The sequence below is a fragment of the Mytilus galloprovincialis genome, chromosome 1 (genome assembly GCF_965363235.1).
Source record: "Mytilus galloprovincialis chromosome 1, xbMytGall1.hap1.1, whole genome shotgun sequence".
In the NCBI taxonomy this organism is placed as follows: Eukaryota; Metazoa; Mollusca; class Bivalvia; order Mytilida; family Mytilidae; genus Mytilus; species Mytilus galloprovincialis.
The window spans coordinates 73549338-73574686 of record NC_134838.1 but is presented as its reverse complement, the minus strand read 5'-3'; the positions used below and the strand labels follow the sequence as shown (position 1 = coordinate 73574686).

Genomic DNA, 25349 nt, shown 5'->3' with positions numbered 1-25349 from the left:
ACAGTGTTACAAAATATCATTGTAACAAATTGGCAATAGTTAATCTCTGGTTTATTTAATACTCTAGTTCAAAATTTAATAAATTTTAAATAGATATAATTGAATTAATTAAAACAATTTAAGATTTGCATAAGATTAGCTACATGTATATCTATGTAGAGTATTTAAGTTAATTAGCAATTGATTGTGGTAAATTTTATTTACAAACATATTTTCTTGAACAACAGTTTCAAGTAAAAGGGATCAAAGTCTATCATCCTAACCACCACTCTGAAGATGAAACGCAGTTATCCTTTACTTGCTGTTAGTGGATAATCGGCCTAAATGCGAAAACTTAAAGCGGCTAAGGTTTATCTAAGCAATGTTTTATAAAGAATGGTAACTACTGGAAAAAGTTAGCATCACAAATTCTTATTTAACGCCATACAAGAATGCATCGTTTTTTTCATTTACAACTAACAATTTATTTGTAGATGTATCATAGTGAAGAACCTGCGGTTTAATTAGTCCATCTTCATGTGATAAGAGTTCTCTGTAGCGTTTTCCATCACCAGAGATAACAATTACATTGTCGCTATTAGCTCCCGCTACAAACACGTTTCCATTGTTGTCTGCTGAGATACCAAGTGGAGTCTTCAAAACATTCGCATTACTAAATATCCACAGTATTTTACCCTGGTAATCACAACAGGTTACACTGTCATCTCTATGAATTGTGTAGAACAATCTGCTTCTGAATGTCGTAACGTAAGAAGCGTACGAAAGTGCGTTATTAGAACCAATAGTGGAAACTGATCCATCAAAACAACTAATCATACGTAGTCCTTCTTCCCTACTACAATAAATCAAATTTCCATCAATGTATGCTACTCCATCATTATCTTTCACTCCATCACTAAATGTGCTCACTTTTATTGTTTTCTCTCGTCTATTTTTCTTTATGTTGATTACATTAATCGGAAATGACTGCCCAGATGACACAGCAACACAATCATTTCCAATATATACTAGATCGAACGTATCAGCAATATTTTTTATTTCGAAATCTAGTTGCCCGACAGATTTGAATACCGATAATTTGTTCTTTGTAAAACAAGAGAAAACCATTCTACCATCAGGAAGCAAAGAACACCCTCGGACATTTATCAATCCAGTATTGAAATGGTTCTGTAATGTAAGATTCATGCTATCGATTTTGTAAGTAACATGAGCTAAACTTATCTGAGCTTGTTTGTCTTTCTGTTTCTGGATCGACAAAGCGCTTGTATAAGAACTGACTTTCATTTCTACACACTTCAGAACGCTAGCTGTGATTTGTTGTAAAGACAGTTGGTTAACTTGGCATGATATATTTACATGATTCATTGAGTCACTCTTGGTTATCGATTCAATAAATTGCTCCTTGCTTGCAATATCCTTTTCTAAATTCTTCATGGCCAAAAATATTTGAAGTTCGGACGCATGTTGTTTAATAACTGTAAAGTTTTCTTGATATTCTGTGATCTCTTCTTCTTGCTTTTTTAGAGTGGTCAACAACTTTTGTATTTTACTGCTCTCCAATTGTTCAATCTCTATTAAATTAAGTATCAAATGATCTTGAAGCTTATCAAGGTGATTATTTATGTTGGTTTTTATTTGTTTGATTTCATCTTTAATTTCATTTTCTTTGTTTTTCAGTGATTCTAGATTGTATTCCCGGTTAGCAATAATTCGTTTAATATTATTGACAACTTCTTGTAGGGTTTGTTCGATTTCATGAAAGGCATCTGAAGTTTTGACGTTTTTTGTGTATTCATTGATGTCGAATAAACTTTCACAATCGTTGTGATCAACACATATCTTACAGCAAGGGCAATCGTGTTTACTACAAAAAAGCTCGTATCTCTTATTATGTATTTTACAGTCCTGTGCAATTTGAAGAACCTCTGTTGGCAATTTCTTGTATTTTACAGTATGGTGTTGTGTATCCTTAGAAACACTGTGATTTTTCTTACACTCTCTACATAATCCTTTATTACATTCGGAACACCAGACTTCTGATGGTTTGATGATATGACGATTATAACAAACACCACAAAGACTCCCATTACTGGTCATGATCCTGCAATTTATATAAACTGCACATGTATCTACATTATTATTACGTCATCATATCCAAACTTAAGTCTGTCAATGGAATGGGTAAGTACAGTTACAGAATTCCATTTAAAAAAGACCACATACGAACACCACATGAGTTTGGGGTGTGGCACTCTTTCGGAGACAAATTATTTTCATGTCACCATTTCCACCCAATATTTTAGCACCTCATTAAAATTTAGTTTTTTTTCAAAAACTTTTTCGTATTTAGAATTTAATTTAATCTTTGGTTAAGATTTTAAAATCATAAGTAACCTTTCCAAACCAAAATGTAATTTCAGGAAACTTTTACGGAATCTTCATCGGGATACCATTTATAGGAAAATTTAACTTAATCCAATTTTCCAAAGATAACTAATAAGTAAAATTAATTAGGGTTTCTGATTTTATTATTAAGGTACAGCCTATTTTCAAAAGATTTTATATTTGAATAGCTTCGTTAAATTTTCATGGAGCTTTACATATCTCAGACAGTAAATTTAACAATCAAGAGACTGCATAATAAGCAAAATTATTATTGTTTTCTTTTTCGCAGTCAACATTACAATTCAGTAATGATAGCGGAAGTCACAAGCGAGACACGGGTCTCCGTTATTTTGACAAAATATAGGCAAATAGTTTCGACAAGGTGTGGGACTTAGTTTACGTTTTAATAATTGAGAAGGTAAAAAGGAAAGTTGATAAAAAAAAAACATGTAAACTAATTTAAGATCAGGGTATGTGATTTTGTGTGCGTTTTGATACAGAAAACCAATTAAACAAAAGAAACGTACCTCAGTTGTCATCTGGAATTAGTAAATCGGATAGTCACAGTTGATCAGGTGATCTAATTCTGTACAATTAACATTCCCGAATACATTTAATTTGGTATTCGGAAATGTTTTGTTACACACACTGAGGCAGAATGCCAGCAAATCTCAAGTTCACAGTTAATTGTAACGACATTGAAATTGTAAAAGAATACAAATATTTAGGTATTTTATTTTCTAGAAGTGGATCCTTTTTATCAAATAAAAAATATTTAAAAGAACAAGCCACAAAAGCTATGTATAGTGTTTTAAAAAAAGGTAGACAAAACAATTTGTCAATAGAATGTCAACTTGATTTATTTGACAAAATGGTTTTACCAATATTGATATATGGATCAGAAATATGGGGTTTTGAAAATATAGATATACTTGAACGTGTACATTTAAAATTTTGTAAAATGATTTTAAATTTAAAACAGTCTACTCCAAATTTCATAGTGTATGCAGAACTTGGCAGATACCCTATTACTGTGTCTGTAAAACTGGGAATGATTAATTTCTGGAGTAAACTTCTTAATGGAAAAGAAAGTAAAATTTGTGCTTTATTATATAAACTTGTATTTTTATATTATAAGGATTACGGAACAGACACTAAGTGGATATCATATATTAAAAATATTTTTGATAATTGTGGTATGTCCAATATATGGAATGCACAGTTTGCTGATAAATGGGTGTCAAAATGTATTGAGCAAAAACTCAAAGATCAGTTTCAACAAGAATGCTTTGCATTTGTTGCAGAATCACCTAAAACTTTATGCTATCGTATTTTTAAAAATAATTTTCAATTGGAAAAATATTTTTCTGTTTTACCTTACAAATTCATTTATACATTATGCAAATATAGATGTGGTAGTCACCACTTGCCGTTTGAGTCTGGAAGGTGGCAGGGTTTACCGAGAGAAGACAGAATCTGCCGTCTCTGTGACTCAAACGACATTGGTGACGAGTACCATTATATTATGAATTGTGGATCTTTTATGTTTGAAAGAAAGAAATTTTTACCTACATACTGCTGGTCTAACCCTAATATCTATAAGTTTGATCAACTGTTTAATTCATGTAATATTGTAATATTAGAAAAACTATGTAAATTTATCAAAGTTATAAATGTGAAAGTCAGTCCTCCAAGTTAATTTCATTGTATTGTTCACACATGCTTGTAAAAATTGTACCTTATAGTTATATTTATGTATGTTCTCTATAACTATGTAATTGTAGTTTTATGAGAAATAAAGTATTCGTTAACTTCTTTTCAAATTTTTTCTTTATTGTATTAGTTGCATTTAAATTATGTATGAATACACCATTAAGTATAAAAAATTAAATGTGAGGTACAAGCCAAGAAGAAAAATATGCCAAACAAACAAATTATTTAAAAGTCTCATCATGACATTTATGTGGGTAACCCCTCAATGTTGTAACATTCCCTTTTATGAGGGGTACTTTTCAAGTATTTTATGAGGGGTACTTTTCAAGTAGTCATTTTTATTGTAAAAAGCACTTTTCAGAACAAAACGGTACAAATTTAAACTATTTTAAAAAGAAACTTTTCCTAAAAAAACCTGTACATTTATCTGGTATTATATAATGAAAACATGTCAAAAAATATTGTATCTTTATCATTAAAAATAAGTTGAACACTCTTTTAGAAAAGTTTTCCCCTTTTAAATTAAAAAAGTCAAGTTAAGGTTTTTTTTCTACAATAGCAAATTGACCCTTTATCCGGGGGAAAGTTCACTATTTAAGGGATATCCCTCATTGGGAGTTCCCATTAAAACCGGTTGTAATGTATAGGTTGAATGCTAACTTTTTTATCAGTAAGAAACCATTTATTTAAATGTCCGACATATTCTATCATGTCCGTCAGTTCTGGAGGTAGTCGAACTTTGTTCTAAGTACTTGCATTTCATGACTCAATCAAAATTTACTTATTATCGTAAACATAGCCACGAAACGTTCGCCACTATACGTAACACTGTGAACGATGTCAAATAAAAAACATATAAGAACAGGAAACAATAATGTTGTTGCAACACATATATTGATTTCCTTGGAATTTGATTTATCTTGTCAATTACTTACAAAAATGCGTTGATGTTAACAAACAAATAACAGTATCGATATATTCTCATATGATCATTTAATTATTCAGAATTTAGTCTACATTTACAGAATTGTTTTATATCGTTAAATGGATTAATTTCATCGTTTCATTAATCTACGAAATATCATACGGGTCATTCGAGATTCAAAATGTAAATATAATATCAAGATTCAAATTTCGAAATTAAATATGTAGGACTCTAAAGTGCGATGGGGACGCTAAAGTACGATGGTCACGCTAAAGTGCGATGGTCTACTCTAAAGTACGTGGTTCCATACGCTAATGTGCGATGGTCCGGGAAAATATAGACGTAAAAACGTAGTTTGATAATGACGTTAACAGTTGTTTTTACAAACTAAAAATGAATATACATGTATTTATTAAAGTTGAGCATACACGTGTTTTCTATTATGTAAACACTCACACGTGATTGTGTGTCCGCATAGTGGTCATCTATTGGTGTTTATATTGAATAAACAGGTTTGTGTTTTAAATATATGATATTTCGGATTGGTCAACATTTGTCGCATTGCGTAAATATATTGAGTATGATATTTGTTATGTAAATAGCACGGCATTTTTAAAGCGCCAATAGTTGTCTTGTTTAAGTAATTTAAGATATATGGTCATTCGAAGCTCGTATACCGTTCAGTAAGGCAGCTTAGTTTAGGTAAAGACTCCCCTCCCCCACCCGGATTAAGATGCTTGTATATATTTGAAATGTTTTCACGCATAGATAGATAGATATTTATACTATCAGTAGGACATTGTTTGTTTGATTATTAAGATTTATATGTATACATGATTTCTGATTTTGTTTTTCTATTTTGTAGGCTGTCGTGTACTACGCAGCGGTGTTGCCGATATCATGACATCGGGGCTCAATAAGTTGTTTTAATAAAATTTAAGGGTAAGCTGCACATGCTGGCGAGCTATTCCAATGTAACAAGTGTTTGTTTTTATTTTATAAATACTTTATATGCGTTTGAGGTGACGAATTAGAATATAACGGAAAATATATAAGAATATTTGATTAACAATTTTTACACCATATGTCCATGACTTACGAGTAATTGATTGAATTTAACCGTTTTTTGTCGGGTGAATCACAATGTTTATTTTTTTGTCCTACAGTCGACCATTTTACTATATAAATACAAAACAGTATACGCATACTTATCCTGCTTCTATTTGAAGCGAACGGATACATATTGTTTATGTGGCAGTTTACTTTGTGATCCCCGTTAAATTGCTGTCGATTTTAATGAAAAGTAACGTCGGTAAAATAGAGATACATGTTTTCATGCGTTAACTATAAATTGTCTGCTAAAACATAACTTCGTACTGTATATTGTAGGAAAATACGGAAAAGGAGAAAGTTCGGCGAACATTGCATTTCTCTCACATTTAGATTTAAGCTTATGCAAATAAGATCAAATAAATGTTGCATTTTCCGATAATGAACGAATTAGGGATAATTTAGTATAATATTAGCAAAACATACATAACCTTTATAGCAATTATTACTTAGTCGGACTTGTTAATTTAGTAACAATTACTTACGACTACCGGTAAATTGTGAAGCATATCACATATGTTATATCTTAGCATAATATCTTTTGCAAAAAGACTTTTTAAACCTCTATGTTTTAATACTTCGAATCTTACCCTTCGGATTATCACACTTTAGCGTGATACACCATCGTACTTTAGCGTAGACCATCGCGCTTTAGCGTGGCCATCGCACTTTAGCGTGGCCATCGCACTTTAGAGTACCATCGCACTTTAGAGTCCTACAAATATATCTAAATTCGTAATTATAAATGTATCAAAATTAATAAGCGAATAAATCGAGGCTAATTTCGAGATTTTAAAAGCATTATTTAATATTAAATTTGAAATTAAAAATTCGAAATCTTAAATTTAGGTTACAAACTTCTGCACTTACATCATGCATTACTCAAGAGAGTCAATATACCAGAAGAACATTCAAACGCATAAATCATAAACGAACTGACAACGTCATGGAAAATAAGGAGCAATATTTTGTTAATTTTTAATAAATCATAGATCGTTTAGGACGAAACAAATTAAAGCACCAAATTAAAATAGATTGAATTGCATGACCTCAAAAAGAGACAGACAGAATAACCGACACCTGCTACATGTATTTATGATGGGTCACCCGACACGCAGAATATCTGGTTAAATTACTACTTTTATAAAAATGAAAGTCTTGAATAAATGTTGGTTATTTGTTATTTATACTGTGCATGGTTCATGTTTTAAAATAATGTTAAACAGTTTAGAAAAAAATAGTTTGAATATCAAATAACATGAAATAAACTTATCCTTGTTGTACGCCAGACAGACACGTTTTTAGTCTACAAAAGACTCATCCGTGAACCCCGAATAAATTTTTTTTTTAAAAAGGCCAAATAAAGAACGTAGTTGCATATCATTGAGAACCACAAAATCCGAAAAGATTTGTCAAATACAGCTTCGGTAATATACACCTGGGATAGTATATGATATTGGTGCGAAAAACACGGATTTCTGGAATATACTTCATGGGATAATTTACTCGAGTTAAATTCATTAAAGATTGTAGGGTCGAAATATATACCGTTTTCGAGGAACAAAACCCAAATTCTTAGACAGAATGGTCAAAACGTTAAAGGTCGATTTTGTCGAAGGGAGTTTTACAACATTCCATAATGTTTAGAGCAAATTTGGACAGAGCATGTAAATTTAAATCAAACCATCACTGATGCACTGGCGTCTGAATATCTGGTACCCTGAGTATTTTGAAATCACCAATAGCGACCCAGTGATAGCTATTCCGTACATACAACACCTCCTTCTACCATATCATTAATAAAGTATAATCGAGAACAACGATTTAGGAATTTCAAACGGCTAACATAAGAAGGAGGGTATTGAAATGATTTGACCACAGATAACCACTCAGGACTTTATCGAACGAAACTCGTCACCGAATTTGTATTTACCATTCGCAATATGACATGTGGTACGCTGAAAGCAGGATCTGCATACCTTTCCGGAGAACCTGATATCACCTTAATTTTACAGTGGAGTTCGTGTTGCTTAATCTTAAGTGTTTATGCATTATTTTGTTAAATTGTTTGCGTTTCATGGTCTTTCATTTTTTGCAACGGTTTTTTCAGTTACTCTCCGCGTTTTAAAGGGTCACAGTTGGTATCTTCCGCCTCTTTTGTACACGTTAATATTTTTAGACCACATAAAAACTAAAAGGATCTTAACAAAATAATTTCTTTCAAAACTCAGCAGAGATACCTGGCTTAAAATTGTATAACTCTTGACGCGTTTTCCGTGTACTCATCAGTAGCGCTCCAACAAAACAAAGGTATGCATTTCATAAGAAACGGTATTAAAACGTTATATATTGTTAATTTTGTATATATGTTATATATGTGTTTTGTCAGCAGCTGCAAGAAAAAGTTAAAAATATCGGTCAAATCCTTGAGGTTGATATCATATTTTTAGTGAACTTTAATAAATGTCTTTAAATATTTAAAAAACCTTAAAGGGAAGACCGCTAATTGACCAAACAGATCCGTTAATCTGTGTGTAGGAATGTGTTAATTCGCTAATTTGTTTGACAGTCATATCATTATTATTTGCTGTTTTACACAGAATAATCTACGTATTTAGCTAGTTCATTTATCTGTTATGTATAACTTTCAGTTGTTTTCAATTCGTTTCATATCCTTTAGCTTTTGAGTTTTCCATTTGAAAAGGGACTTTCCGTTGTGAATTTTGTTTTGAGTTCGGCAATTTTGTTATTTTACTTTTGACTATGGGTGAAATTTCAATACAAGGGATATTTTGAAAGTGAATAATATTACAGGAACTTAAAAGAATACAAAGCTTCTATATTTAAATTTTCGAGAGTCTACTAACACTGGTGATGATCCAGACTGAGTGGTATCATTTAAAGGTAAAATGTACTTATTTTGAAACACTCGATACACATTTCTGGATCGTCGCTCCATTCTATCTTTGAAGGAGTTCCGAAAAACTAGCAAACACTTTCTTATGTGTCATTTATCTTCAGTAAAAAGCCTTATTATTAAAACAAAAAATATATAAGCTAAAAAAGCGAAGTTGGGTGTCTGTCAAAATAACATTACCTAATTTCAAATTAACAAAAGACATTTGTTGTGCTACACTTGATCAATCAGATAGATACACTAATAATTATATTTCTTAAAAAATTAAAAAAGGAAAAATAATTGTAACGAATAACGATTTTTAATCCGTACAGAGTACCTATTTCCTTTCCATCATTTTTTGTATGTAAAGAGTATTTTAACTTGTTTTCTTTCTGATACATATGCCTGTAAAATGTGACTTGTGTTAGTGAAGTAGCAGTTGTGTACATCCATAAGCATTTGCACCATGCGTTATATTATAAAGGCACCTATCGTGAAGACCCTTATATTTAAGCAAAAATATCACATAAAAACAGAGAATAAAATGCCCCAGTAAGTAAGCATAACGAGAAATAACAAAACATTATTTTTTTACTGTTGTTTTCTTCCACATTATCTGCGTACTTGCTTTTGCGCGTTCTGTTTTTTTTTAAGTCCAATTTGCAAATTAGGTAAATGGAAACAATTTCATTTCATTCTAGCAGGAGCAGCTGTTTCCTTGGTTTAATTATGCACAATATCCAGTGTTAACTCCGAGATGCAACACGAATTAGTAATAAATTGAGATAAAACCCATCAAAAAAGGATATCTTAATTGAATCAGGCTACAATATATTTATTAAGTCGTAAACCATCTATAATAAAGAGATTGAAAATAAATATCCACTTAAGAAAAAGACAATAGATTTAATTGGAATTTTCTTCTTTAAGTCGGGTACATGTACCAACGTGTGGTTGCTGCAAAATATGTATGACATGTGCATTCAAATTATTTATACACATGACCTAAATATTATTTATGTGTTCCAAATCGAGATTCATCATTATTCACATTATCGATGAAACGATTTCCTTGGAATTTTAGTCATCTGATCAATTCCAAACACAAATGCAATGATGTCAACAACAAAAAAAGTGTTATCGATATATACTCGTATGATGCTTAAATTATTTAGAATTAAACCTACATTTACAGAAGGACCAAATGGGTCATTCGAGATTAAAATTTGAAATTCAATATCTAAGGTTAAAATTTCGAATTCGAAATCCAATGTCTAAATTTCTTATATGTGTAAAAAAAAAAGATAACCAACACAAATAAGTGAATAAATCGAAGCTTTATATAATATACTGCATTCATAATTCAAGATTTTTAACTCGACATTCAATAACTAAATTTGAAATTTGAAATTCAAAATGCTATAGTTACAAACTTTGGCACACATATTATTTACAATATACCGTCAAGTTACTTAAATAAGACCACAGTAGTTTACCGAAGTTCGCAATCGTAGATCGATAAAAAAAAATTTAGCACGATAAGGCAACACACGAAAAACAGAGGGAATGGCAATAAAAACCAGCGAGACTTGGTGGGTCGACAGGATAAGCTTCTCCTGCAATGATGCGATCACCCGCCATGCGTTTTCAAGTTTTCGAATCCATTTTTAACCGGATTTTTGTGACAAAAATGTCGGTTATTGATTTGGGGATGTACGGCGGGCGGGCGGGCGGGCGGCAATCAAATGTTGTCCGTGCATTAACTCATGAACCGTTCACCCAAAGCTTTTAAAATTTTAATATGTTATTACTGACAACTATACAAAGGTCAAGTTCAATAATGGCGATTTTGACTTTTACCGTTCAGGAGTTATGGTTCTTGAAAGATTGAAAAATGGAGTTGTCCGTGCATTTACGCATGAACTGTTCTACCAAAGCTTCCCAAATTTTAATATGTTGTTACTAATGAAAGAATGGAGGTCATGTTCAATAATGACGAATTTGACTTTTACCGTTCAGGAGTGATGGTTCTTGAAAGATTGAAAAATGGAGTTTCCAGTCGTGTCCGTGCATTTATGCATGAACTGTTCTACCAAAGCTTCCGAAATTTTAATATGCTGTTACTGATGACAAAATGGAGGTCAAGTTCAATAATGACGATTTTGACTTTTACCGTTCAGGAGTTATGGTTCTTGAAAGATTGAAAAATGGTTTTTCCCGTCGTGTCCGTGCATTTTCTCATGAACCATTCAACCAAAGCTTTTGAAATTTTAATATGTTGTTACTGATGACAAAATAGAGGTCAAGTTCAATAATGACGATTTTGACTTTTACCGTTCAGGAGTTATGGTTCTTGAAAGATCGTAAAATGGCGTTTCAATTCAGGTTGTTGCATTTACTCATGAACCATTCAATCTAAGCTTTTCAAATTTTAATATGTTGATACTGATGACAAAATGGAGGTCAAATTTGATATTGCCGATTTTCACTTTCACCATTCATCAGTAATGGTTCTTGTGATATAGCCAGGACACAAATAAATGTTAATGAATCCGGTTTGCTGTCGTTGTGACAGCCTCTTGTTTGAATCTTCAATATAACCGTAACCGTGTATATGTTCAAGACCGTATGAGTATTTGGACCGTACGCGTACGGTCTGGACCGTATGCGTACTTTTTCAAAATACGCGTACGGTCGGACCGTACGCGTACGGTCTGACTGATAATAAGAAGTTGGTCAAGCTTATTAGATACAAATGTATATAACAGATCAACATGACTTATATCTCCAATTAATATAAAAAGTTCAACAGCATTTGACATAAAAACTTAATATTTTAACTATTTAAAAAGATCACGCTTATTTAATCTGTTAATCTCCTGTATGTTGCAGGCCGGTAATTCGTTAATTGCAGCTCAGTATGCTCATTGAAATTGAAGTTATCGGAAGTAAACATAATGTGGGAGGACAATTGTTTTAGAATATTTATGAACTTTACAAAAGAAATGCATACGCAAAGAAACATGCATTAACAAAACATGTAAATAAAAATACGACGTTCTTATTAGAAGCAAGTGTCACCTTCGGCCAGAGTAACAAAATAGAATTCACGGATATACAATTAAGCAAATATTTAAATTCAGTTCAATTGTTCGCTTATTCACTTTATCATCGGCCATCTATTTTGTAATAATAACAATTTGTATAACTAAAAATAAAGATTTTGATAAATGTTTCTTTAAATTTAACCCATATGATCCCAAAACGTATGATCAGCTGGACCGTACGCGTATACTCATACGGTCCGACCGTACGCGTATGGTCGGACCGTACGAGTATACGTATACGGTCCGGACCGTACGCGTACGGTCCAAATACTCATATGGTCTGGAACATATATACAATACTTTATCATTATCATTATCATTAATTGTACTCTGCATAGTCCGTGTTTTAAACAGATACGAAAAAAACATACTTTCTAGTCTTCATAGATACTAAGCTTAAGATTTTGTACACAAGATAGACATGCGTAGTATATGATATAAGTCTGAAAAAATGTGGGTTTCTGGAATAAGCTTCAAAGGTTAATGATGAAAATTATTTCAGATGACAGAGCCAAAATAAACTTAATGTTCTTATCACAAGCAAAAAAAACCCTAGCCGTATTTGGCACAACCTTTTTCAACTTTTGATCCTCAGTGCTGTACAACATTGTACTTTTTTTTACTTTCGATTTTTTATATCTGGGCGTCACTGGTGGGTCTTGTGTGGACAAGGCGCGTTTTGGGCGTATTGAATTTTAAACCTGATGCCTTTTTTTATCTATTATTCATGTGTTTCTTTGCATAATACGTTCTCCTATTTATTTGTATTGTAGTCCTGTAATATTATGTTGTCATTTTAATGTTATATTTAACATTGCCATTAAAGTGCAAGGTTTGGCATGCCACAAAACCAGGTTCAACCCACCATTTTTTCCTTTAAAAATGTCCTGTACCAAGTCAGGAATATGGCCATTGTTATATTATAGTTCGTTTATGTGTGTTACATTTTAACGTTGTGTTTCCGTTGTGTCGTTTGTTTTCTCTTATTTTTGAGTGTGAATTCACATTACTATAAGACGTGTCACGGTACTTGTCTATCCCAAATTTATGTATTTGGTTTTGATGTTATATTTGTTATTCTCATAGGATTTTGTATAATGCTTAGTCAGTTTCTGTGTGTGTTACATTTTAATGTTGTGTCGTTGTTCTCTTATATTTAATGCGTTTCCCTCAGTTTTAGTTTGTTACCCCGAATTTGTTTTTTGTTCATGGATTTATGAGTTTTGATCAGCGGTATACTACTGTTGCCTTTATTTATATAACGATTGGGAGAACAAAAACTAAAAGTTTAAAGAATTAACAAAGTCGTTTAACGTCGACATTGACTAAGGGAGTTTACAACATTCCATATTTTTTTAGGAAATTTTGACACATTTACACTTTGAATCATGCCATCATTATATCACTGCTGTCTGAATAACTGGGATTCTAATGACCTGATATTCACCATTAGCGATCCAGTTGTAGCAAAAACATATTTTGAAATGTCAATTCATATAGAACATCCTTTTTGTATAACATGTATAAGCCATAATTTAACACTGCTTACCTAATAAAGATGTTTAAATCATGAGTATCAAGTGGTAAGAATGAAGTCATCTCTTTGGAAGTTCTATTAATTTACATTATGGAATTACTGTTCCTCAGATGACAAATGATATGTTTCAATGGTTGTAACACCAATCTCGTCCTCTTATATACCCCTCATCACATATTTTGTACCTACCATGTTACATGTGGTACAAGTGAAGCAGGATCTGCATACCCTGTCGTAGTACCTGATTAAGTTGTTAGTAAAGTTCATGTTGCTACGTCTTTATTGTTCTATGTAATGTTTTTGAACTTGTTTACCTTTTTTCAATGCTTTTGTTAGTTAATCTCGACTGGTAAGTTTTAAATGGCCACTTGCATTTGTTATCTTCTGTCTATTGTTTTACACATTAATTTTTGAGAGCAGCGAACTTAAATGATTCTATTAAAACTGTCAAAACATTTTTGGACATGATAAAACAACAGGGTTTTATAAGAAAAGTTTAAATGTCTTTGGGCAACTCCAAATGTATTCTTTTTCTGATGGGAATTTCACTTGACATAATGCAATAAAATAATTAAGATCCTGAATATTCTGACACAACCATAATCAATCAGTCATCCAGTGCGTCTGTACGTATTATTATCTACGATGGGAACAGACACTAGAGAAAGATTGAGAGAAATAATAAGTAAAATGTACCTAGAAATGAATACGAAAAAATCTACATCCGAATATTTATATGTTGGTCAACATAGGTGGATCATTTTATTGTCGCATCATCAGTCGCATGGCTTATCGTCAATTCATAAAACGGCAGACACGTACACGCCCTAAAATTACATGTTTTAAATTTTGAACTATTACATACAAAATTTTGTTTATAATGAATATGATTCAATTATGTCGAAGTGTATTATTATACTGTATAAAGTAATTTGTAATTCCATACCTTTTAAATTACGAAAACAAACTATGCTTATTCTATAAAATAATAAATGACAAGTCAGTTTTTGTCTATGAAGTAACATTAATATTGATTTTGATTCTGAGGTAATAGAATTTAGAATTCTGCGAGAGATTTATTAAACAAAAGCTTTATAACTTTTATTATCTGCAAATCAATTTTATTTTAAGCTTTGTTGCAAAATGTGAACGCTTATTGATAGTTTTTTTGCACCTTTATCAATGTATTATACTTTATATTGCAGAAAATGAATTCATATCTGCTTATTAAAACTTTTATTTTGTCGTATTTTTTTCAGCGCAAATAATTTGTTGACCGCGACATACTAGTGTACAATGTATATACAAAGAGGACATTGTATTCAAGTTAATTACGTTGTATAGGACTAGGGTAACGAACTTATGACCACTTCTTTATGTTGAATTCTGAAAGTTAAATAATCCATAGCTAATTGTGGGAATTTTTAATAAAGTGAAAAGGTTATTTCATGCTTAAACAATGCGTAATCCTACTATATGCTGAAAAATGCACCATATCGTTGATTATTTTTTAGGACGAGCTTCTTGTCGAAATGCTGAAGTACAAACACCGGTAATTATGAACTGAGAAAAAGCCAAAATTTTCCACCTTTTCCAACTGCACATTTTTGGGGTTTTTTTTTCATCAAAATAAAAATTAACCAAGGGATCTGCGATTTCATTTAATGCACAAATTACCAAAATATGTTACATATTGTGAAACTTGCTGTACCAGTTATATGTATTTTGCCTTAAAACCAACCAAAAATGGAACCCACATTGAGTTATTGATAAAAATCTTACATGTAGATGGAACGTGAAACCATTCGTACACGACGCATTGGATTAATCTAACGTTTACTATCCGACGTTACTTAGTTACGTATCTCACTTAATCACACATCATGCACATTCAAACTGACACCCTATTTTGCTGTATACCTAGTCAACCCTCCGACCAGGTCGTATTGATTCCGAGATCAAATTGGTTCAGGTCATACCGCTTTTGTTTAAAAATTCTATGGAAATTGTACCTTATTACAATTAAACGAAATCATTAATGAGATTACATTTTTTATGATGCATTTTCATTGTCAAACATTAGATTTCTTAATTTCCACCAACTTTGTTATATAGTGTGAATAAAATTCGGTATATCTATTAAAAAAAATGTATCCAGGTATAAAAGATTTGTTTTTTTTTTATATATATAAATGCCTGTTTGCACACTGTTTGCGTTCTTACAGATAAGTCCACATGTCGACGTAAATAAATCCGTCATTGAAAAGGATCATTCTCATATAATTTCAAGTCAGGAATGAGACAGTTGTTTTTTATTTGTTCCGTTGGTTGGTGTCGTTTGATATTGTTAGTTTTTATAGACTTCTTTTTTTTTTAATTAACCTCGTTGTTTTACCTCTTAAAGCAAATACAAACGAACAAACAAAAAACAGCGAAAAACAAGAATGAAAATGACGTAACCAGAAGAAATGTTCGATGTTCGACGGATACAATACAGAAAATATTCGTGTATTTGCTAATTCGAAGTAAACTTAAACAATGAAGATCAGAAGCAGTATTGCACTTAATTGTCGATTTTGGTTTCTGACTTGATTGATTTTAAATACAAGTAAACCATGAAACAATCATGAAAGATAGTATGTTCCAAAAAAATACTGGTTTATTGTTAATTTTTCGAAGATGCGAAATTCTTTTTATCGTCATGTAGATTTTCTTTTTTATGTGATAACTTATACATGTTATAGAAACAAAATATATTCATTCAACTTATTGAGCTTCGTCTGTAATATTGCGTCACAAAATTAGAACTTAAATAAGTCATTGCAGTTTGCAGCGGTATCTTATCTATTAGCGTATTATTATCTATAAAATGATATTATTACTTTCAGATGTTGGTATTCTGCTTTTCTGCTACCATATTCTCTTGACTGCTCATCTTCCCTAATCACTGAATCTTTTCGCCGGTGGTTTGATGTCTTCGCCAGATGTTTTGACCCTGTACCATTACATCCTCTGGTTGGCGGGTCAGTAGAGCTGGCCAAACAGATAATCATCAGCACTCAGTTTCCAGCTCAGATCATCTCGGCGATGCAATATCAAGCAAGATGAACGTCCTGCTAAATCCTCCTAGCTGTCTTACTGTTGTCTTCCTTCTGTCTATTCCCATTGCATGTAGCATTCACCATGCTGGCTGTAAATGTAAACCTCTGCAGCCTTTTTCTACCTGGAACAGCCACGCTTTACAAACTCTCTCTCTGAAAATTTTGTCATTAGCTCTGTCTCTGTATACATTTTCTTCTTCATCTGGTATGCCTTTGCATGTCTTTCTTCCAAAGGAACTGTCAGTTTTTTTGTTACTATCATCTTTGACAAATCTTGCCAATGTCAGACCTCATTTTCCATTCACTGTCCTTGTTCAAGATGAAGTGCTATTGTGACTTTGTTGTCTGACGAGTATCTCCCTGTTTGACGAATCTGATCTGATTTGCCTCTGTTGTTGGTCTGTTCTATCTTCTCTCAATATTAGGATCTCTGCCAGATGTTTTAGGACCTTGTCCGCCATCCATATTTTCCCAGTGTTAGTGCTGAAAGTATATGTGTCAGAGTGCTTCTTTCACCACATAACTTGCAGTTTGGTTCTTTTATCAGTCCCCCCCCCTGGTGTAAGTTTGAAGGGGAAGGGGGTGTATACTGATCTGACCATAAAATTCTAAATGATTTTATCCTCCATAACTCTGCCCATGTTATCTTTCTTTCTTGCAAGTTCCACTTCATCCATGTTACTTAGTGGCTAAGACCTACTGATTTTGCCCTTCTTTGTTTTTATTGTACTAATCTTAATTTGACTGCACCATGCTGTTCTTTGACCACTGTTGGACATGTGTAATTTCTAATTCTTGTCTATTAGTACAGGTGTTGCCAACTATGTCTGTGTTATGAAGAACTCTTCCTGTTTGATCTACTACAGATCTCACTGACCACTTTCGTTTTTCACGCATTTTCGCCTAGTACGTGTCTGGATTCCAGCCTTACTGATCTTGCTATCCTTTGAGTTTCTGAGAGTCTGCTCTTTGATACCTTGTATTCCTCCAAAGTTGATTTTAAAGGAAGCTGGCGTTATGATGATCTGCTGTAAAGACTTATGGTGGTGGTACTTGTAGCCATCTTCTAAGACGTCATATCATGATATGTCACGTCTTGGTAACAACCCATGTTGGTATATCCATACCTTAAACTTCCTACTAAATCAACTCTTATCTAACTTCTCAAGCCATTCTGCAACCTGTATTTGTACTGTATTCACATTGATATTGTATTTAAGCGTATGATCAAACCATTTTCAAAGTTACTTTATAGGACTGTTGTCATTTCATCCCCTTGGATCTTTAGCTGAAACTTCATTTTTATCTTACACTTCTTCAGTATCACTGATCTTGACTTCCTTGACTTTAATTTCATCCTAGTCCAAGCGACTATCTCTTCAAGTGCTAACAGTATCCGTCTTGCTTGAATATGGGACGACGTTGTTACAGTAAAGTCATCCATGAACCCTCTTGTTGCTGGTAGAAAAAACCCGGAATCTGTGTTTTAACCTCTTGTTTTTCTTCTGCTTATGTTTTTGTTTCACTGACATAATCCCGTTCACAAAAGTAAAAAGATGCAATTTGTTGAAATTTTCTAATGCGTTAGATTAAGAATTATCCTTATAAGGATAACTAAAAAGAAGAGTGGTTATAATTGCTCACAAGGCACAGGGATGCTATTCTGTATAAAACGGTAAAATTCAAGGACTAAAGGATATTTTTTATTTTATTTACATGCCAAGAAAGATTTTTATGAGTCCTTAGAATATTGAAATTGAATCTACAAAAACTCGAATAACTATATTTAGTTTTTAGCCGTCCTAATTTGAATACGCTTTTGAAATCTAGGAGAACTGTGGTATTGTTCAGATAATGTTTAAAACTTAAAACCTCTCAGCAGCGAGAGTAGGAGCATACTGACTTATTAAATTGAGAATGGAAATGGGGAAGGTGTCAAAGCGACAACAACCCGACCATAGAGCAGACAACAGCCGAAGGCCACCAATCATGGGTTACTATTTTTTCATATAAAATAATTCATAAGTTGAGACAGGGAAGAAAACTCATACAACGATAGAGTCCTTATTTCGATTAATTTATAGCTTTTTAAATAGCTATGCACCGGAATATTTACGAAAATAAGTTCCTCAATTACACAAGACATGTTCATTTATCCAATACGAAATGTGGGCGACTTTATGATAACAATTGTAGACTTTCACAAGCAATCCATTTTTTTCTTTTTTTGGTCTTTCCAAAAACAGGAAATGTAATAAAGTGTACCATTGTATTCGTTTCATAGGGTCCCTTACAGTGTCAAAACTGAAAAATACGTTCAATTGTCTCTATGCTAAAAATATAAAAAAAAATCCAAATTATTTTTCTAATTGTCCAAAATAATTAAAAATCATCTTGGTGCAAATAAAAAGCCAATTGGATCTTGTATTTCTTTATACCGATTTATTTAAAGGAAATATTGTAGTGTCGGTGGAAAGAGGATGCTCGCCATTTTGTTTTAATACAACGACATACGAACAGAATTAAAACTTGTATAATTATAAATATTTCACTCATTACTTCAGGGTGGGATCACATGTCTTGTGAAAACAACCACTGAATTACGGGCTCCTGACTTCTTTTTTTTTTTCCAAAATACGTCCCACTTCAACATGATGAATCTGGCAAGTTGCGCCTGATTAAAAACAGTTTAACACAGGATAAAAACAATTGTGTTCTGTTGGGATAGACACATACAGAATGTGACCTGGTGTGACCTGGGGTTGAAGTTTTGAAGGCGCCAATCCATCCCTTAAAGGGGCACTAGCTACGAGATATATAAAAAATCTAAAGTATGATTTTTTTTGTTCAATCATTAATGAAAATGAAATAGTGAAATAATAATTTACTTTTAGCAGTTAAAATGGTTCAATTTTGTCAAATTAAGTAGTGACTCTGCAGCTTTCGCTAATCTAACAGAAAATGATTGTTTGTGTACACCAATTTGAAGCATACTTATTGTCTGGTAAAAAAATGACATTATTTCTTGTCATCGGTACGGTAGATTTTTTTTAAGGACATTATCTCCCCCTTTGGCGCATTTTCTTCTCTGGAGGAATCTGCTCTTTTTGGCCCTATGGCAATAAGACTAAATAATTGGCATATTGCCCTTTTAATATACCTAAGTAATTTCTAATACATATAATGAATCGCTGTTGAATAATTATTAGATTGTTTCAGAACAGAAAAGAGCATGAATAAGGTTGTGGCAGTAGCCCAACATCATATATGTCATATATCAGCAAAAACTGAAATTTAGAAAATAACAATATTTCATACCAAGGAAACTTCTGAGCAATGCATATCATTTTAAATGCAATGACTCTTTAAAAGAATACTATTTAATAAAAACATACAAGAAATTAAAGAAAAATGACTAAATAATGTAATATCACTCAGTCACCATCGAAACCAATATAATTACACAGAGGGAAGTCAATATGAAGTGGGATGAAAGACATAACCAGACAAGAGAAGAAGATATTTCGAAACATATAAAATCAGTTGTCATATGGCAATTATACCACATCTCCTTCTTTGTATACTAATATACCCATCTTAAATGTGGAATAAATAAATCATTCATATACAAGTTTTGAAGCTATAAATCCAAAACCGTGCAAGTTGCACCAAAGCATCAAAAAGTTGTTAACTTTCAATTTTATCTATATTGAAAAACCACAAATTTCATTTTTGCATGAAGTTTAAGTAGACCTCCAAATAGCTTTTGGGATTGTGCTGTTGGCTTGTTGTCTCATTAAAGTTTATCCCAATGCTCAAATTTAAAATACATAAAGAAAAATTAGATTTATTTCAATTTCAAGTTAAAAGTTTATTTAAATGATGACTCTCATTCTTTTTTCACTGCTGTTTCTTCTACTTCTACATCTGAAAAAAACACAAAATACAAAAAATAAAATTGTTGAAATTAGTGTGTGCTGTTCGGTTGTTTCTATATTTAAATATCTAAAGCTTACTGGTAGTTTAAGATCAAGACAACAAATATCAAATGGATTAAAAAAAAATGTTATGAGTAGCTGTTATCTGTGTTTATAGATTTATGTTTTTTCAACTGTGACTCTTCCATAATTGCTATCGTGCAATTTGTCTAGTCTGTTTTGTAAAACCTGAAATATTGATCAGTTTTTTCCAGTCAAATGAACTAGTAAATACTTTCAGCATAATTCAACAACATACATGAATACATCTACTTGTTAAGGCCATTTCAAGTTATTTATTTCAATATTACTATCAAAATGTTCTTAATTTTGATTATATGATCATGTTTTTTTATATGACTAATTTCAATGTTTTTTTCTATAATATATTTGTTTCATGATATTTATGAATAACCACCTACCTGATACATTTTCCAACCTAATCAAGATCTCTAAGTTAGACATCAGCATATCTAAAATATCAGTAGAGCCTAGTCCAACTAGTCAAGATAATCCTCCATTCTAATTCAAAAATAAATAAAATACTCAATTGAAATAATTCATATGTATCAAATGACTTTCAAAAATGTATATGAGGTTTTTTTATGTGCATGATTGTGTGTGTTCACAGGACACAAGAAGGACAGGCAATAACCATATAAAAATATAAAAAAAAATCAATTATGGGTTAAATGATATAATACATCAGTAATGAAGCAACTAAACAATATAAATCTAACAAGAATGTGTCCATAGTACATTGATGCCTCACTCACACTATCATTTTCTACATGTATGTTCAGTGGACCGTGAAATTGGGATCAAACATCTAATTTGGCATTAAAACTAGAAAGATCATATCATAGGGAACATGTGAACTATATTTCGAATTGATTGGACTGCAATTTCAACAAAAAATACCTTGACCAAAAACTTTAACCTGAAACGGGACAGACGGACAAACAGACCAGAATACATAATACCCCTCTACTATCGTAAGTGGGGCATATAAATTCTTCGGGTTTTTTTTTTAGTCAAAAATATTGTATGTGTAAAGCACAAACAAATTTATTTAGTTTTTTGACACGATTAATCAGATTATTTTTATTTTATTTTATAACACTACCTTTATATTGTTATGGAAATGGAAAAAAAATTAAAAAATCTGAGCATTGAGAATAGTTTTTTTTTCAAATTGGGGATCAGTATACATTGTATTTGTAAAGAAAACATAACACCCCCGCTTTCTTTAATTTAGTTAATTGTTCAAATTAATTCAAAGTTGAAAAAATAAATTGAAGGCGATTTCAGACAGGAGGTTATTCTATACTAGGCTATTCTTGTAAATGAACATGGTTTAATAAAATGGGGACGCTAATACCCTGTCTGTAACAATACGCAACAGTCAACTTCCTCATACAGATGCAGGATTAATTTCATTAAGGCCCTTTTGTAATTGTAAGCATTGTGTATAAATTTCATAACATTTAGTCGAAGCAAACAAGAGGAAGAGAATTAAACCAACAGATTAAGTAATTGCTTCATTTATAAAGGTACATAAGTCATGAACAGTAAAGTGACGCCATCCAATTTTAAACATGATCTGTGTTTTGTGGTAATAAGCATTGTGTACCTATTCGTTTTAAAACATTTGTTTGAGGCAAACTAAAGTAAGAAAACGGGAACAGCATTTTTTTACTTAACTTGTGCTATAGATAAAGACTATATGTTTTTCTATGCCACATTGTTGTGTTACTTTTTCATTGAACTTCTCTATCACTATCCTCTCAACACAAAGGTTGTGAATTTCGAAGCACACATTTAGCCTTTTAGTTTGTACAATCTTAATTGACTAAGCTTGTCAGTTTTTCTATCTTGGATCTTGGTTCTCTACAAGCATTATGTTCTCACTCAACCAATAAAAACCGACCACTATGAAACAGTACATAATGCTGAAAGTGGCGTTTAACACCAATTAACCATTGACATAAATCACACATGTGACAGAATAATTGAAAAATTGGACACCTTTAAATGTTGTGTTTTTTGCACTGGGGACTTACTTTAAGGTTTAATAAAGTAAATATTTGATATATGTATTGACAAAAATATTTATATAAAGCATATATTATTTACAAATAATTGAAAAATCAAATAGCATCATCATATTTTCTTAATTCTTGTGCGTTTTGTACAGCGGCTGGTATTAAATCTAAACAAATTATAATAATTCTATCTCAAGATGTAATAGCATAAGTAATAAAAAATTTAAAATCTAAAAGCCCACATTTACTTGTTATAACATATTAAAACTTGGCCATTGTTTTCACTTGCTGAGAGCTATATATTTGTTGGATTGCTGTTCATGTCTAATTAACATTATACATTAAAATGTTAAATGAAGTATTTTTTGTCTGTAGCAGTATCTTTGTTTATTTGGTCATTATTTTTTAATTGAGTTGTTTTTGTGGTCTCTTTATTTAAAGTGCACATGATTTTAAAAAAATATTCTTTAATCTTAGCCATTCATCATAAGGACAAACAAATACTTGTTCATATTATCAAAAAGGAGAGCACTTCATGAAATCGAATTTATAAACAAATACAGCTGTGTTAAATCTGAGTCTAATGAGACTGTTTTCTTAAAGCAAAAAGAAATGCCTTCAAAATATTTTTTATTTTTTATATTTTTTGTTGGTAGTTCTATCTGAATTATATAGCAAAACAATTAAGGTGGAATATTTAACTGCAGTGTGTTGTAGTCTGAGGTTGTAGTGTCTCCAACAATCATTGCCTCAACTCTGGTGATTCTCGTAAAAATAACACACATCCCCCGAGTTTAAAACAGTAAAGTGAAAGTTAAAAAAAAAAGAAACAGGCTATAGTTTCTCTTGATATAAATAGACAGTCTGACAAACAACTCAGGTCTCCGTTTCAATCAGATATTACATAGAGTATGCTGTTTTTATTTGGCGTAGATGTTTCTTTATTACTTTTAACAATCCAAAGTAATAAATATCAAACGTACACGTCTTCTTTGGTGCCGTGCTGCCATACTTTTTGCGATGTTTGTTTACATTTTGGGCAACACAAATGCCTTTCATTTTCACGGAATTACACAAATCGTCAAATGAGGAAACGTTACAAAGTATTTCACAACATTGTCGACTTATTCCGTAAAAAGTATCAACATCTATAGTTTGCCTGGTTCGCGCTATGCATTAGAAAGCCAGATCAAGCTAAAATTTTGGGATCATTTCAACGAAGTTCTCAAGTATATTCTCTGAAAAGCTCCAATTTATTTACGTACGTTTTCGAGAGAAAGATGAAATTTTACATTATAAACGTACAGGGCTAATGTATTTACCTACCGAACGATCGGAGCATCTGACAGGACAATCTCTGAAACTTTTCCATCACAATGAGTCTTCTGCTATAAATATCCGTTGTTTATAGATGGTGCGCCAGCTTAATAAAATAAAGTCTGTTCCGATAAAAAATACGAAAAGTGTAACGTCGTCTAAAAATTACCGTTTTGTTTGACAGGACGCAAAATTCATTTATTGTATATCAATAAATATAATACCATGTAAAAATTCTTTAAATATTCATTTATTTTTGCATCTAATTTATTTCTTACTCAACCCAGTAATTCTATTTGCAATTGCGATAACAAGTGGCAATACAAAATTAAATATTGTATGACAGCAGATCATAAAATTACGACGTTACTTTAGCGGACAGAGTGCCTAAATTAAGCTAATAAAAATTGATAATGAATTATTCGCTTGCAAGTGAATAACTCGACCTCATTAAACCTGTATTCATGTGAACTCCAATTTAACCCCGTAAAAAGAGATAGATTAACCCATGCATTGTCCGTGTATGGTTATTTAAAGGAAAAAAATGTCAACGTTGAAAGTGAAACAAAGGTAAATAATTTGATTGACTGATTCGATCCACAAAACATCATTCTTATTCAGGAAAAAACGACGATAAACATAAATTTTTAATCTTCAATACAAAATTTAGTAGACCTATAAAAATCCAACTACATGAGTTGCTTAATCTATTTATATATATGTTCATGTTTACATCGCTTATATGGTCATAGAAGGTCAACTCGAAATTTAATTAGATGGCGTCATTGCTAAAATTCACACGAAACGAAGCTAAATCTTATTGAGACCATGGCCTGTAAATTGTTTATTTTATACTTTTGATAGTTTGGAAAAATGTTTTACATTGTTATAAATAAAATATGAGAATTTGAGTCAAATTGGTGAACATGAAATTGACAGCTAGTGCCCATTTAAACTAGCACAGTGATGTAACAGTACAAAATATTTTGGAACTTTAGGTTACATGATTAATAAAGCATGTAAACACAAAATAATATTTGCTTCCTCCATTCAGCCCGAAGATAGGAAGCGATAGCATCTGATTTACATAAATATACTTGTAATAAATAAATACTGTATCTAAATAAAGCCAACAGTAGTATACCGGTGTTCAAAAGTCATAAATCGATTTGGAAAAAACAAGTTCGGGTTACAAATAAAATCCGAGAGAAACACATCAACTATAAAAAGAGC

General features: G+C 31.8%; 1 long non-coding RNA gene across 1 annotated transcript; it reads right to left on the bottom strand.

Moving 5' to 3' along the window:
• Nucleotides 1-20608: 20608 nt before the first annotated feature.
• LOC143083520 (uncharacterized) lies at nt 20609-24484 on the bottom strand. Its single transcript, XR_012980762.1, has 3 exons — nt 24126-24484; nt 21177-21276; nt 20609-20704 (listed from the first exon to the last, which is right to left on the bottom strand). It is a non-coding gene; the product is annotated as an uncharacterized LOC143083520 (long non-coding RNA).
• Between the last annotated feature and the right edge of the window lie 865 nt (nt 24485-25349).